The following is a 16444-nucleotide window of genomic DNA, read 5'->3' as shown; positions in this document are numbered from 1 at the left end:
GCTACTCATTTATGAAAACCACTTAGTACAGTATGTGGGGCAAAGTAGGTACTAAATAAATGTATATTCCCTTCTTTTTCCTTTTCATTATTATGCCATTTTAAAATATTTTGCTGAAATTTTTAAAAATAAGCTAATGTACTTAATATCTGATAATTTATTTTTAATAACATATTAGTTGGGGACCTCATCCTCTCTCTCTCTGAACTAGATAAATTTAACCACAAAATAAACAAGAAAGAAGTTAAGGAAGTTAATAAAATTTTTTAAAAGTTATATATGGTAGACCTCTGGAAAAAACTGAAGGGGAATGAAAGGAATACACCTTTTTTTCAGCAGTACATGACACCCACACAAAAAAGTGACCATGTAGTGCAGCATATAAATCTCAAAATCCAATGCAAAAACGTAAAAATATTAAATTTGTCCTTTCCAGATCACGATGCAATAAAAATTGCATGTAATAGAGGCCATGGAAAGATAGACTAAAATTAATTTCAAACTGAATAATCTAATCCTAATGAAAGAATGAATCAAACAACAAATTGTAGAAACAATTATATATTACCAACAAACCACGAAAGCAAGAGATAGAGAAATGGCTTTGAAAATAACTATAGACAGCATGAAATGATTGGGAGTATACCAGGCAACACAAACCCAGGGATGATATGAATACAACCACATAACACTTTCACAGGAATAAAGTCAGGTCAAAACAATTGGAAAAATATCAATAGCTCATGGTCAGGCTGAGCTAATATAATAAAATTGACAATTCTGCCTGAACTGATTTACTTATTCAGTGAGCTACCAATCAAACTACCAAACATTATTTTATAGAGTTAGAAAAAAAATGTATGACAAAATTCATCTGGAAGAACAAAAGTTCAACCATATGAAGGGAAATAATGAAAAAAAAAATGAAACAAAGAAGCTTAGCAACACCAGATCTCAAACCATATTATAAGCTGGCAACCATCACAAATAGCTGGTATTGGTTAAGAAATAGAGTGGTGGATAAGTAGATAAATTTGGTACATAAGACAAAGTAGTAAATGATCATAGAAACCTAGTGTTTGATCAACCCAAAGTCCCCAACTACAAGGATAAGAACTCACCATTTGGCAAAAATTTCTGGGAAAACTGGAGAATAATATGGCAAAAACTAAATGTAGAAGAACATCTTCCACCATATGACAAAGTAAAAATATATACATGATTTGCAATTAAAGGGTAATACAAGAAGTAAATTAGGAGAACAAGGAGTAGTTTATCTGCCAGATCTATGGAGAAGGGGAAAATTGATTAATTAAACAAGAAACAGAGAGCATTAAAAAATAAAATAATTTTGATTATATTAAATATAAACATTTTTGCACAAACAAAACCATTGTAACCAAGATTAGAAGGAAAGCAACAAACTGGGAAACACTATTTACGGCAAAAATATCTAATAAAGGCCTCATTCTCAAATATATAGAAAACACTGAATCAAATTTATAAAAATACAAGTCATTACCCAATTGATAAATGTTCAAGAATATGAACAGGTAGTTTTCAGATGAAGAAATCAAACTTATCTATAGGCACTTGAAGAAGTTAACTAAATCACTTTTGATTAGAGAAATGCAAATTAAAATAACTCTGAGGTAACATCCCAAAATTATCAGATTGGCTAATATGACAGAAAAGAGAAATGATCAATGCGGAAAAATTGGGGCACTAATTGTAAGGTCTGCAATTCCCTTGGTTAGAAAACTTTGTATCTTTCCAAAACAGTGGGTGAGTTTGATACTGAAGAAAAGTCCAGGAAAATCAGGATGATTATATAAGAAGTTTAATAAATATACGGATACTCATACATATGTACACACTTAGGGGGCAGTCTGAAGACTTAGACAGATGAAAGGGTGGATCCCTGCAAAGACCCCAGAAAAGTGCCGTGGTACTTATAGAAGTAAAAAGAAGGGGGGAGGGGCTAAAAATTATCATTATGTATGTCATCATGGTTTAGTTTACTGCTTAGTACAGGGCTCGAGTCCAAAACCCTGGCATCAAGGCCAGTGCTGTTGAGTAGATGCCTAGACATACAAGATTGTGTACTGGTCACTATATCCTTCTTAAAGCTTTCTCTATATGCCTTTCACTAATAGGGACTTCACACTAAATCATTGTTGATGGAGTTGTGACCTTATTCAACCATTGTGGAGAGCAATTTGGAACTATGTCCAAAGAGCAATCAAACTTTGCATACCTTTTGGCCCAGCAATATCACTACTAGGTCTGTATCCCAAAGAGATCATAAAAAGGGAAAAGGACCTATATGCAAAAAAAATATTTGTAGCAGTGCTTTTTGTGAAGGCAAAAATTTAGAAATTGAGGGGATGCTAACCAATTGGGGAATGGCTGGACAAGCTATATCTAAGTGTAATGCAATACTACTGTGCTATAAGAAACGATGAGCAGGCAGATTTCAGGAAAAAACCTGGAAAGACCTACATGAACTGCTGCAAAGCAAAATGAGCAAAACCAGGAGGACATTATACACAGTAATGGTAGTATTGTGTAATGATCAACTATGAATGACTCAGCTAAGGACTCATGAAGGAAAATGTTATCCACATGCAGAGAAAGAACTGATGGACTCTGAATGAAGATCAAAACATATTATTTTCACTTTGTTTTTGGAGTCCTTTGTTTGCCTTTAGGTCTCTATCTTTCACAATATGACTAATAGGGAAACACGCTGTGCATGATTGCACATATATAACCCATATCAAATTGCTTATCATTTTAGGAAGAGGGGAGGGGAGGAAGGAAGTGAAAAATTTTCAAACTCAAAATTTTATAAAACTTATTGTGAAAAATTATTTTACATATAATTGGGAAAAATGAAATATAATAAAAAGAGTGATTGTTTGGTTTCCTTATTGCCTATTCTATTTCCTTCAATTTCTTTTTCTTCTATTATCGTTATAGGTAGCATTTCTAGTATAATATTGAATAATAATAATTTTGATAGTGATCATTCCTGTGTTACCCCTTATCTTCTAGCTTATCCCTATTATGGACAATGTTTGTTCGTACTTTCTTTGATACTTCTTGTCATTTTAAGAAAATATCCATTTATTCTTATGCTTTCTAGTGTTTTTAATGGGAATGAGCATTGTATTTGGTAAAAAAAAAACAATTTCTGCATCTATTGAAATAATTATATGATTTTTATGATTTTTGTAAATGATATAGCCAATTATGCTAATTGTTTTCCTAAAACTGAACCAGCCCTGTATTTCTGGTTTAAATCCCATCTAATCATAAGATGATATTTTTGATATCTTGCTTTAATCTACTTGGTAGTATTTTAAATTTTTGCATCAATATTCATTAGGGAAATTGATCTATATTTTTTTCTCTGTTTCTGCTCTTCCTGATTTAGATATCAACACTATACTTTTTTTTTCTTAAAAGGAATTCCATAGTTCTTTTTCTTTGCCTATTTTTCCAAACAGTTTTTGTAGTATTTACATTAAGTGGTCTTTAAATGTTTATAAAATTCACTTTTGAACCCTGGTCCTGGGGATGTTTTTTTTTACACAATTGATTTATACCTTATTTAATTTCTTTTTTCTAATATAGGGTTACTTAAGTATTCTATTTCCTCTATTGTTAATCTGTTCACTTATATTTTTGTAAACATTCATCCATTTCACTTAGATTATCAGATTAATCGGCATAAAATTAAGCAAAAGAATTCCTAAAATTAATTTTTTTTTCATAATTGGTGGTGAATTCATCCTTTTCATTTTTGATACTGGTTATTTGATTTTCTTTTTTCTTTTTTTCCTTTTTAAATCAAATCACCTAAAGATTTATTAAATCAGCTACTCATTTTATTTATTAATTCAATGCTTTTATTACTTTCAATTTTATTAATCTCTTCTTAGATTTTCAGAATTTAATATATTGGTGTTTAATTGGGGATTTTACATTTATTCTTTTTCTGGTTGTTGTTGTTGTTCTTTCATGCTCAGTTAATTGATCTGCTCTTTTTCTATTTTATTGATGTAAGTTTTTAAAACCATCAATTTTTCACCTAATTACTCCTTTGCTTAGATCTCATAAATTTTGTTATGTTTCCTCATTGTTGTCATTCTCTTTAAGGAAATTATTCTATAATTTGTCCTTTGACTCATTCATTCTTTAGCATTTCATTATGTGGTATTCAGTTTATTTTAAATTATGTTTCCATACTTCTTTATCGAATCTATTGTTTTTAATTTCATGATGATATGAAGGTGATGCTTTTATTTATTTTTTGCTTTTCTGAATTTGGTTATGCAGTTTTATGACTTAATATTTGGACAGTTTTAGTGTAGGTGCCATGTACCACTAAGCAAATGGTATATTCTATCTATTACCATTAAGTTTTCTCCAAAAGCCTATAATACCTAACTTTTCTTTAAAAAAAAAATGTTGAGCTTCTTACCTTCTTGTTTATTTTTTTTAATGTGATTTATCTATTTCTTTGAGGGGAAAGTTGAGGTCACCCACTAGTATAGTTTCACTTTCTAAATAACTCATTTAACTTTTCCTTTAATAATCTGGATGCTACACCATTTGGTTCATATATGTTTAGTACTAGTATTACTTCATTGTCTGTGGTATCTTTTATCAAACTGGTTTTTCTGCTTATCTCTTTTACTTAGATCTATTTTTGCTTTCGCTTCATCTAACATCATGATTAGTGTCTCTGCTTTTGTTTGTTTGTTTTGTTTTGTTTTGTTTTTACTTCAGCTTAAGCATAGTAGTTTCTACTCCAGTGCCTTACATTTATTCTGTGTTTTTCTCTGCTTCAAGTATGTTTCTTGTAAATAATGTATTGTAGGATTATGATTTAATCCATTCTGCTATTTGCTTCTGTTTTGTAGGTGAGTTCACTCCTTTTAGTATCACAGATATTATTACTGTGTATTTCTATCATTTTTTTTCTCTGTTTATCCTTCTCTATGTCTCTTTTCACCTGGTCCCTCCTTAAAAAAGTGTTTTCCCAGTCACCCCTCCTTTCTATTGGCCTACAAGTCCTTCTCTTGTCTCTTTCTCCTCCTGCTTCCTTATAGGGTAAAAATAGAGTTCTATTTCCAAATGAGTGTGTGTGTGATTCCCTTTTTGAGCCAAATTCTGATAAGAGTAAGGTTTGAGTGTTGCTCATCTCCTCTATTTACCCCCACATCTAAAAAAGCTTTTTAGTTACTCTTTTATGAGAGATAATTTGCTTCCTTCTCTCTCTTCCTTTCCCATTCTAGCAGTGTATCCTATTTTCTTTATCTTAATTTAATTGTTTTAAAATCTTACCATCATACTCAGATAGGCCCTAATAATGATAACATTCTTATTAGTTATAGTATGATCTTCCCATGTAGGAAAATAAAAAAATTTAGCCTTATTCAATCCCTTATACGTTTTCTTTCCTGTTATCTTTTTTCTTCTTCTTTCAGTTCTTATATCTGAAAGTTAATTTTTCTATTCTATTCTATATTCTATTTCTATTCTATATGGTCTTTCAATCAAGAATGGTTAAAAATCCTAATTTCATTATATTTTCCTCTGAAGTACTATATTTTATTTTGCTGTGTAGGTAATTCTTGGTGGTAATCCTAACTTTTTTGCCCTCTGGAATAAAAGATTCAAAGCCCTCTCATTCTTTAAGGTAGAAATTACTAAATCTTGTAATATTCTGACTATGACTCCATGCTATTTGAATAATTTCTTTCATGGGTGCTTGCAATATTTCCTCCTTGACCTAGATTCTCTACAATTTAGCTATAATATTCCTTGGAACTTTCGTTTTGATATGTCTTTCAAGAGATTTTTTTTTTGGTGGATTTTTGAATATGTATTATAACTTCTTGGTCTAGGATATTAAGGAAGTTTTCCTTTTGTTTTCTGAAAATATGATGTCTAGGATCATTTTGATAATGGCTTTCAGGCAGTCTACTAATTCTTAAATTATCTCTCCATCTATTTTCCAGGTCTGTTTTTTTTTTCCCAGTGGGATATTTTACATTTACTTCTATTTTTTAACCTTTTGATTTTGTTTTAGTGTTTCTTATTTTCTCATGGAGTCGTTGGCTTTCACTTGCTCAATTCTAATGTTTAAGTGATTATTTTCTTCATTGAGCTTTTGTACTTCCTTTTCCACTTGGCCAATTATGCTTTTTAATGAGCTTTTATCTTCAGTGAATTTTTGTATAACTTTTTGCATTTTGGCAATTCTACCTTTTAAGTAGTTCTTTTCTTTGGTGGATTTATGTGCCTCTTTTATCATTTGGTCTATTTTAATGGTGTTATTTTCTTCAGTATTTGTGTATATGTGTGTATTTGTGTGTGTGTGTGTGTATTTGTGTGTGTGTGTATGTTTCCTTCACTAAGTTGTTGATTCATTTTTTTTTATAATTTACTTGGAACGCCCTCATTTCTTTACATGATTTTCCTTCTGCCTCTCTGATTTGATTTTTAAAATCCTTTTAGAGCTTTTCCAGGCCAATTCAAATTTGTCTTTGAGGCTTTGCATGTAGCTGTTTTGACAACATCATCTTATTATTTTCTGTTCTGATTTTCCCTACAATCATCACAATGCTTTACTGGAATGTTCTTTTTTGTTGTTTTTTGCTCATTTTCCCACCTATTTCTTAACTTTTAAATTGATGTTAAAGTTGGTCTCTGCTCCTGAGATCCTGGGGGAACAATTCCAAGTTTGTGTGTGTGTGTGTATGTGTGTGTGTGTGTTGCTGTTTTCGAAGATTGCTCATGGGTTCTGTAAAGCTTTAACTTTTTCCAAGGTGGCATGATCTAAGGAGAGAGTTTTTCACTATTATCTTGGCCTGTGATCTTTGATGTGAGTGATGACAAGTACTTTTTTCTGCCCTGGACTTGTAACTAGGGTCCCAGCTCCTGTAAGTGTTCCTCTTCACCCTGTGACTTCAACCCAGAACTGCATATGGGTTCTACTCCCAGTGCCAGCAATTTTCTTCTGACCAGTTGTCTATCCCCCTTCCTATATACTGGCTGAGAGCTACAGAAGCTGCTGTTAACTGCTGCTGCTGCTGCTGCCTCATTAGCTCCCAAGACCAGCTGCTGGCTTGTTAGGGCAGGCCACATGCCGGTATGGCCTGCATTGGACAGCAATCCACTCTCATCCTAGAAAGACAGATCTTTTTTGCCAGCCATCTAAGTTGTTTTGGGATCTTTGATTCTGCCTCTCCAGAAACAGTTTTGTGACATTATTTTAAAGTTATTTAGATGAGTCTGGGTAAGTCCCTGACTTTATTCTGTCATTTTGACTTGATGAAATGTTTAAAAAACAATTATTCATTGTCAACTCAAGATTGGCCACCAAGCCATGATTCATAGGCAGTGCTTCCTTGAAGGCTAACATAATAAAATGAATAACATTGTTCTCTCTTAAATTCTGTTTTTCCGCAGGGAAAGAGAATAAAGATATCATGGAATTTCCATCCACATAAGTCACTCATTCATTTTTGCCTTGTGCCCTATATCTAATCAGTCAAATCTCGGAATTCTCCCCTCTTCCTCTTTAAAATGGGTTTTGTGTCTATCTGTTCCATGCTATTACAACTGTCATCATTCTAGCTTATGTCCTTATCACTTCATTTCTGTTTGACTAGAAAAGCAGGGTGGATAGGTGGTGATGCAGAGAAAGAAGTGAGTTGGGGGGATATTTTTGTTGTGTAAACATTAATTATCTGTAGCAATCAATGCTTTAATGTGTTGTGAAAGGATTACATCTCCACTTTCCACACAAACTGCAGTGAAGTAAGGGGATATTCACAATCTGTTGCTGGCTCCTCACTCATTGAAAAATGCAACAAAAATACATGTTTGACCTCATTATAATGAACTAAAGAGAGCAGCCATGTAACAGAATTCCATACACCTAGAAAATCGTGTTTGTGGTGCTTCAAGAATGGCTTGCTTTTAACACAGAAGAAATAGTTTTATTCTAATGCCATGCCTCTAGCCATCATATACACATTTCATAATTTCAGCTTCGTTTTGTCAGGTAGACATTTGCTGTGTATCAGAGTAACAATCATGGAGCATTATAAAAAATCACTATGCCTATACTTCTAATATGGATGGTAGTATTAAAAGAGTATGTGGCTTGTGATGTATGAAAATTATAAGTGTAAACATAGGATAAGAGAAAAAGAGAGAAAGAGGGAGGGAGGGAGAGACAGAGAGATGGAGACAGGAGACAGAGAGAGAGAGTGAGAGAGAGAGAGTGAGAGAGAGAGAGAGAGAGAGAGAGAGAGAGAGAGAGAGAGAGAGAGAATACCTATACAAAGGAAAAAAAAAGAAATATAACCTTATAAGCAATGTGCCATTGTAATACTAAAACAGATAAAAGGCCAATTAAATGTCAGTACTCTGAGGAATGTATCTTTCAATTTTTTTTGGAGCAATTGGAGTTAAGTGACTTGCCTGGAGTCACTCAGCTAGTGAATGTTGTGTGTCTGAGGCCAGATTTGAACTGAGATTCTCCTGACTCCAGGCCTGCTGCTCTTGTATCTTTTCTTTAAAACATAATTAAGGGGCCACAGAAAGAGTAGGTTAAATTCAACATTAATGCATCAATATCTTATGGAATCAAAACAGGGCCATACATAAACACACACACACACACACACACACACACACACACACACACACACACACATATACCTTTTCTATTTATAAAATAAATAATTAGTAACACTGTTAGCATTAATATTTGGAATTTTCATTTTATATAGCTTTTTATATAAATTATACTGTATGATTTTCATAATAACTTTTTAAAGTATTCTGGAAAGTTTTTACTAGTTTTGCTGATGAGAAAATTGAGGCTACAATAGGCAACGGAGGAGATATGTTGTAGATATACAGATTAGTAACACATTCACTTATATTAAAAAGCTTCATCAACTGTCTCTATGTCTATATATAAGGAGAAAGAGGAAACAAAAAGGTGTAGCATTGTCATATATCAAAATTTTAAATATCGTATTAGTGACTACAAAATATTAAGATTTGATGGGAAGCAAAGATCTTCTAGATAGTATTTGTAGAAGGACCTTCACAACAGCTAGAATGTGTAAGAAAGCATTTATGATATTTTATCTGTGCATATAAAAGGAGTAGTTTCATTGATGAGATGGGAGATGCTAAGCTTCAACATTTCAGCTCAAGAAGTAGGGGATGGAGGAAGAATGGATAGAAAATGTTGTGTCCAAAAATATCTCTTGGTTTTAGGTTAGTTAAATGGATAGTATGAATGGACACCCAAAAAAATGGATAAGAATAGAATTTTAACATATAAGCAAAAGAATGTACACAAAGACTACATATGAAAGTTGAAAGAAATAAAATTGTCAAAGATATTTCACTTTTCTAATTACCCTTTAAACTACAGTCATAAAAAGAAAAACAATGAATTGTTCAATTTATGTTGACTACTTAATGACCACATTCTCAGCCTTGTTATATGTATTAAGAGTTATGATAAGCAATATTTGGGATTCATATGATGTGTCGGTCTCAAACTATATCAGAAATAACCTATGAAAAATATATTAGATACACGCCAGAATCTTAAACATTTAACAAAATTCTAATATGACTGCTAAAACAAAGTTTGGAAACAACCAGGGGATTTTAATTTTCAATCTTATCTTTGTAAGCTTCTTGAGGTCAAGGAATATACACATTATTTCTCCAAGTCCTAAAATATAGTTGCCACCTAAAATGATTGTTGATTGACTAAACATGAAGTCCATGTTTGCTAATTTTTTTCAAAATATGAAAAGACTCAAACCTTCAATTTATCCAATAAGTGTTCTACATTAAAAAGAGATGCATAGTATATCAAATGGTACTTAAAGAGTTAACCAAAAAGTAATATCTTATAATTTTAATGTATTTTCTATTCGATTTTGGTTTCATGCTTAATTTTCTTAGTGGCGACCCTTCTATGTGTATTTGAGAAAGTGGTTGAATTTTGTTTTCTAGTCCAGTCTATGATTCTCTTCCACTTCATTAAAAAAAATTCAGGCCACTGACATAAATATTTATTATTGTTAAATTTGTTTCTCCCCTTCCAAATACATTTAGATGTCCTATTAAAAATAATCACCCACTAAGTAAAGCCAGATTGTTTTGTTACATAGCATATGATTCTGGAATCTTCCCTCTCACAAAGACACACTTCCCCTCCCTTTGATTTCAGAATGGAACCATCAATGCATATTGCCTTAAAATAAATCAATTTTAGCTATTTTCTCCTTGTTTGCATGAAACAATCTTATCACAGTTTTTATCCAGCACATAAATATGTTGCATTCAGAACCAGATTCCCTAATTCTATTATGATGTGGTATAATAAAATACAGTACAATATATATGTATATGATAATTTTTAAGTATGCACATATATGACTATATATAATTAAATTAACTATATATGTATATGTAGGTGTATCTATATCTATATCTATATCTATCTCTAGCTAGCTAGCTATGTTTTGCTTACCCTAAATAAGAATATATTTTGGTATTAATCCTATCCACCTAGTATTTCCCAAGATCTTAGCTGAAATTATTTTTCATATGTGATCCCCTTAAATTCAAATAATTCACTTATCTTTGAATTCCATTAGGATACATTTTACCAATCAATTTTCATTGGATCATCTCAAAACTATTATTTCCTTATTCTATTAATGGCCCATTGCTAAAGGCTCTAATTTTCTACTTTTTTTCTCCCTTTAATTATATTTAAACTTCCAATCCACTCTGAAAGTTCTCAGAGTTGTTTTACTCTCATCTGTGGAAGGTAAAAGACCAATTATGAGGAAAATTTACCTTCCAATCCACTCTGAAAGTTCTCAGAGTTGTTTTACTCTCATCTGTGGAAGGTAAATTTTCCTCATAATTGGTCTTGAGATTCATCCTCATTTTCTTTTAACCTGTTCTATTCATTATACCACAGCTTCTTATTTCTTTACTCTTTTTCAAAGTTCTCTGATGGTTTTTCTTTGAGAATTTCCTTGAGAGTACAACTTTTTATTTGCATTATTTCCTGCACAACTATTTCCTTTTTTCATTTTCTTTGGTGCAATGTTGTTCTTTAAATATGAAGATGATGGGCTACAACCACTAACAGTCATTGTACCAAAAATATTTTTCTCCATTCATTAGGTATTAAGCTACAACAAAAAATCTGGGACCTTTTAATTCACTCATTTTGAAAGTAGTAGCAAAAATCAGTGTGCCATGCAGGAGCAGAAGCAACATTAATTAGTGTGAAGTAAATTCTATTTTTGGAGAAATAATGATTCAAAGTGTTTGCTTCCAAAGTTGAATAAAAAAATTGAAATTCTCTATATTAATCTATGATCTTAATATAACAATATAAAAATTAAGACCAAAATAATTTTTCTAACAAATATATTATAAATATCCAATAATTATAAATAGACAAATTGAATTTTATTAGTTTGAATTATTTTTAATATGTGCATATCAGCTACTATCCATAAAGTGTACTTTATGACTTTTAATGATTCAGTATGTAAATGAAATTCAAACAATATTAATTTGAAAATCTGTTTTCCTTAGTGAGTTTACCCTACCATTTGGTTTCATTTTCCCAAGATGGATGAACCATCATGAAAGACTTAATGGAATATACCAATATTATAAAGTATTCCTATCAGGAATCTGAAAATTGCTTTCCAGAAAGGCTACACCCTTCACAGCTCTACCAAGTATGTAACAAGTTGTAACTTTTCATACAACCCATCTAATTTTTGTAATTTTCCTTTTATTACCAATCAGAAGGGTTTTAGGTGAAACCTCAGAGTTGTTTAATTTATAGTTGCTTCATTATAAAACATTTGGAGAATTGTTTTCATATATATATTTTCCATTTATGAATTTTGAAATGGCTTTTAATAATTTAAATTTTATTTAGTTTTTTATATATTTTGAAAGAATTTCATCAAAGAAATTTGCTGAAAATAATCCCCCCCCAAATAAATTGCAACTCTTAATCTTAGTTACATTGGATTTGTTTGGAAAAGTTTTTTTTTTTAATTTTATGAAATTATAATTGTTTGTCATATTTTCCATGATCCTCTCTAAAGCTTGTTTGGTTATAAACTCTTCCCCTATCCATTAGCTCTAAAGGTAAATTTCCTTCATGTTCCTCTGAATGATGTATCCTTTTGAAGTTTATTTTGCTGTTAAATGTAAAATGTTCCTCTCTGCCTAATTTCTGTCAGATTACTTTCCATTTTTTTCTAGCATTTTTTTTTTCATATAGTGAGTCTTTATCTCAGTAATTGGAGTTGTTGAGTGAATTCAACACTGTACTGCTAGTTTCCTTTGATTCTGTATGTTGTTCACTTTAATCTGTCCCACTGATCATTTTCTCTATTTTTATTCCAGTACCAAAGTGCCTTGATGGTTATTATTTTAAAATATATTATAAGAGCATATACTGCTACAACCCTTTCTCCTCCTACCTTTTCAGGATTTTCCTTAAAATTCTTTGTTCTTCCAGGTAAATTTGATTATTATTTTCATATTTCCATGAAGTAACCCATTAGTATTTTGATTGGTATTACAATGACTAAGTAAATTAATTTAATAATTATTTCAAATTGACTCCTTTCAATATCTTCTTTGTTGGCAACACATCGATATGCTGATAATTTCTGCACATTTGGTTTGTAACTTTGCTGAAATCATTCTTTCTTTATTCATAATAACAACCTTTGAAGGTAGGTAATATTAATATTGCTATATACGAGGAAACACGCAAAAAGTGGTGTAGTGACTTTACCAGGTAATACAGCTAATGAATGAGGTCAGATCTTCCTGATTCTAGGCTCTATGTACTGTGTCACCTTTCTTGAAATTCTTGTAATATGATATGCAGATTTTCTTTGTCATTGTTTTCAACTAGTCCAAAACTCAACTTAGTTCCCTTATTTCTGTTTTCTAGATAAGTTGTTTTTGATATCAGATACCTTATATTTCCTTACATAAGTATTTTTTTTCCCATTTTGACTTTATTTCAATATTTCTAGTTGTCTCATGTAATCACTAACTTTTGATCCATTCTAATGTTCAGTGAATGTGTTATTCGGTTAAGGTCATGTACCTCATATACCAAACTATTAATTGCCTTTCCAAATTTTTTTATCTGTAACTCTCATTTCTTTTTGCAATTCTATCCTCTAGCATTCTCATTTTATATATTAAATTATTTTTAACCTTATGCTTTGAGTTTTCTAGAAATTTTAATTGATGTGGCCAAGGTGTATTTTTCTTTGAAGTTTTGCTTGTATGCTTTTTTTTTCTTTTTTGAAATTTGTATTAGGACCAGGTTCTGTGCTTGGCTAGTGGTAATGGCATGGCCTTGCATGGTCTTGGTTTGTCTTATCTATTACCCTGCTACTACATTCTTAAGCTACTACATTCTTCATTCTTCAAGGATCAATAAGGTTAGCTGCGGGCTATGGAGGTACAATCTTTCAGTAGACTGCAAATATCTGGTCAATGGAAATTCATTGTTCTCTATCCTCCTGGACTAAGTTCCACACTCTGGTTTGCATGCTTGTCTTTGTGGTATACTTTTGGTGAATTGATCTCTACATTTTCTTTCCAACTGTTTTATTATCTCCACACCCAGCTGATCCCGGGCCAAGCCAGGACCCGATGACTCACTGAGTTCCAAAGCAACATTACATTAATTATAAAAATATTTTTCTACCTCCCCACCCCCTCCAGTCATTAGGGCCCAGAGAGGAGAGTAGAAGGAGGGGTCCATCTCTATAGCCATTGTGGAAGTGGAGTAAGTCAGGCCACCTGCAAAGTCTGCCTACGAGTGAATGTCTCCTCATCACAGGGTGGCCTCAAGCTACTTGAAGACACAGGAGAGTTGGTTTCCCAGCCTTAGAAATCCCAGTCCTCCCCTGAGGCTGGGGGGCCCTGGGCCCTGGGTGACTGAGTAGTGAGGGAAGGAGGACCACTTGATGATCCAGGTGTGGGTTCCAGTGACCAGATTGTGCTCCCCTGGGGGAGTGGAGGGTGATGGTGGTTGCCACAGTGGGGCTGGGAGTGGAGTTTTGTGATGGTTCTCCAAATGAAGGGTCATGGCAAGTCTGGGAGCCACAGAGAAGGGGCACTGCACGTAGGTGTAGCGGCCCCTGGTGTGCACCCACACAATTCGGCTGGCAGAATGACCTGTACGTCCCTCAGAGCCCCAGAGGGCTTCAGTGGGCTATCGCTGGAACCCTGATTTTTTTTTTTCCAGATAGCTGCATTAGTGTTGGAGCTGAAGCCAAGACCAGAGGTAGGAAGACTCTGGACCTGGGCAAGCAGGAAGGGACGGAGGCGCTGGCCACCAGAGCCAGAGGCCAGGCCATAGGGAGAGAGACCCAGGTAGGGTAGGCAGTGCAGCAGAGCCGTAAAATGAGGCCTCCAGCAGCGGGAATGGGGCCCTGGGACAAGGATCCGGGGGCAGGGTCAGCTACGTGAGCAGCGGGACCTTTTCGAGGCTGGGGCCAGCTGGTCTCTGAGCATCAGGCAGCTTCTTCTCCAGAGCTGGTGGCAGTGGGGCTGGGGGTGGGGCCGGGCTGTGGTACTGGTCTGAGCAGACTTGTAGGTGTTTGAAGAGGGAGGGGTGAGTCCGGAAGCGGAGAAGGCAATTTTCACTCTTGAAGTTTCTGTTGGGTTTGTAGGGCAGCTTAGTGTGGGCCATCAGCTCCTGCACGCCGGGGAAGGTCCCAGGCTGGGGTTAAGCGGTGGAACAGTTTGCCTTCCACGGACTGTGTGGGTTGCAAGCGACTGTGCAGGTGCTGAGCAGGTTCCCGGGGCTGGGGAAGGCCAGGCGGCAAATGTAGCTGGCGCAAGGGAACTGTCTGTCTCCCAGAAGAGGGGGCCAGAGCTTTGGAGGACATGGCTTTTCTTTGGGGCTGCTGTTGACACCCCCTCCTTTGCTGGTTCTGCCAGAGTGCTTGCACTCCTCTGCCGAGAAGGCCGGAGACAGCTGCTCTTTTTCTGGTTTGGCTGCTGGCCTCTGACTGGGGTTGCCATAGATGTCTGAGTAGTACAATGGTGCAGGGCATGCCTGGACCCCAGGCCTCATTCCAGAACTCTCCTCCAACTCTCCCCGTGCCCGCCTGCTGCCTTTGTTCTGAGCCATCTTGTGCCAAGGCTCGGCTGTCCGAGAGCAGGCACGGCCTGGAATGCACTCCACATTTTCTAAAAGGCTCTGGAAGTTTCCAAGCAACCTTGCTGCCGGCTTGGCCATTGCGCTGATGCTGGGGGCTGGATTCCTTAATCCTGTTTGAGACTCGTGGGAAAACAATAAGGCTTAGGGTAAGCCTGTAGGGCTGAGTCCCAGATAACTTCCTAGGGGTCAGGGAAATAGTGCTGAATCTTTGCTTTCAGCTGGTGAGATAAATCTGTGATGTCTTTTCTGAGTGAGAGAAGCAATAGAGAAGACCTGTTTTGAGTCTAGCTCTCAGTCTACAATCTGCCGTTTGGATCAGAAAACATGGCTATGGTCCTTTTCTGATTCTGAGGTTAGGTTCCAGGGATTTTATTTTAAACACAAAGTTCTAAGTTATCTGAGGTCCCAGTTAGTAAAAAATATCTCACATTTAAGCAGAGGTTGGATTCTCTATCAAACTTTACATTTGTATTTCTATCTAGTTATTAAGCAACTACTTAATATAGGGAATACAACATCAGACCTGGAGTCAGCAAACCTGATTTCAAAATCAGCCTCAGAACTTACTAGCTGTGTGACCCTGGTAAAGTCATTTAATCTTTGCCTCAGTTTCCTCATCTTTAAAATGGGTATTATAGTAATAGCAGCTACCTCCCAGGCTTTTTACCAGGAGGAAATGAGATGAAAACTGTAAAGCACTTCACATACTTCCTAGAACATAGTAAGCAATATATAAATGTTAGCTATTTATTATTGTTATTATTATTATTACTAGTAGTAGTAGTAGTGGTAGTGGTAGTGGTAGTAGTAGTAATAGTAATAGTAGTAAACTCTTTGATATAGTAGGAAAAATTAATTTTCTGGAAATTTTTTGGTAATGGGAATTTCCTCAGCCCACATCTTCTGCTTTAAAATATTTAGAAAGCCAATGATGTTACTTGTTATTTCCTTTCTCTTCTTTCAATTTCTTCTTTCTTTGTTCCTTAGCAGGGTGTGCTAATGCTAAACTTGCTCTGTTGTTGTTCTTATTAGGTTGGCAAATTACAGCTGCTCCCTGGGGAGTAACCAACTTACCTCAGTTTATCTGAATATGATTATTGTAAAACAGTGCTACAGTTTGACCAATTTTTCCACATAGAG

At 34.4% G+C, this 16444-nt stretch overlaps 1 pseudogene; it reads right to left on the bottom strand.

Moving 5' to 3' along the window:
* Window positions 1-14022: 14022 nt before the first annotated feature.
* LOC144457711 (zinc finger protein 414-like) lies at window positions 14023-15382 on the bottom strand (annotated as a pseudogene).
* Window positions 15383-16444: the final 1062 nt, after the last annotated feature.

This window comes from Phascolarctos cinereus, unplaced genomic scaffold (assembly GCF_003287225.1).
Source record: "Phascolarctos cinereus isolate Bilbo 61053 unplaced genomic scaffold, phaCin_HiC Scaffold_5;HRSCAF=322, whole genome shotgun sequence".
In the NCBI taxonomy this organism is placed as follows: domain Eukaryota; kingdom Metazoa; phylum Chordata; class Mammalia; order Diprotodontia; family Phascolarctidae; genus Phascolarctos; species Phascolarctos cinereus.
This window is presented reverse-complemented; position numbering and strand designations above follow the sequence as displayed.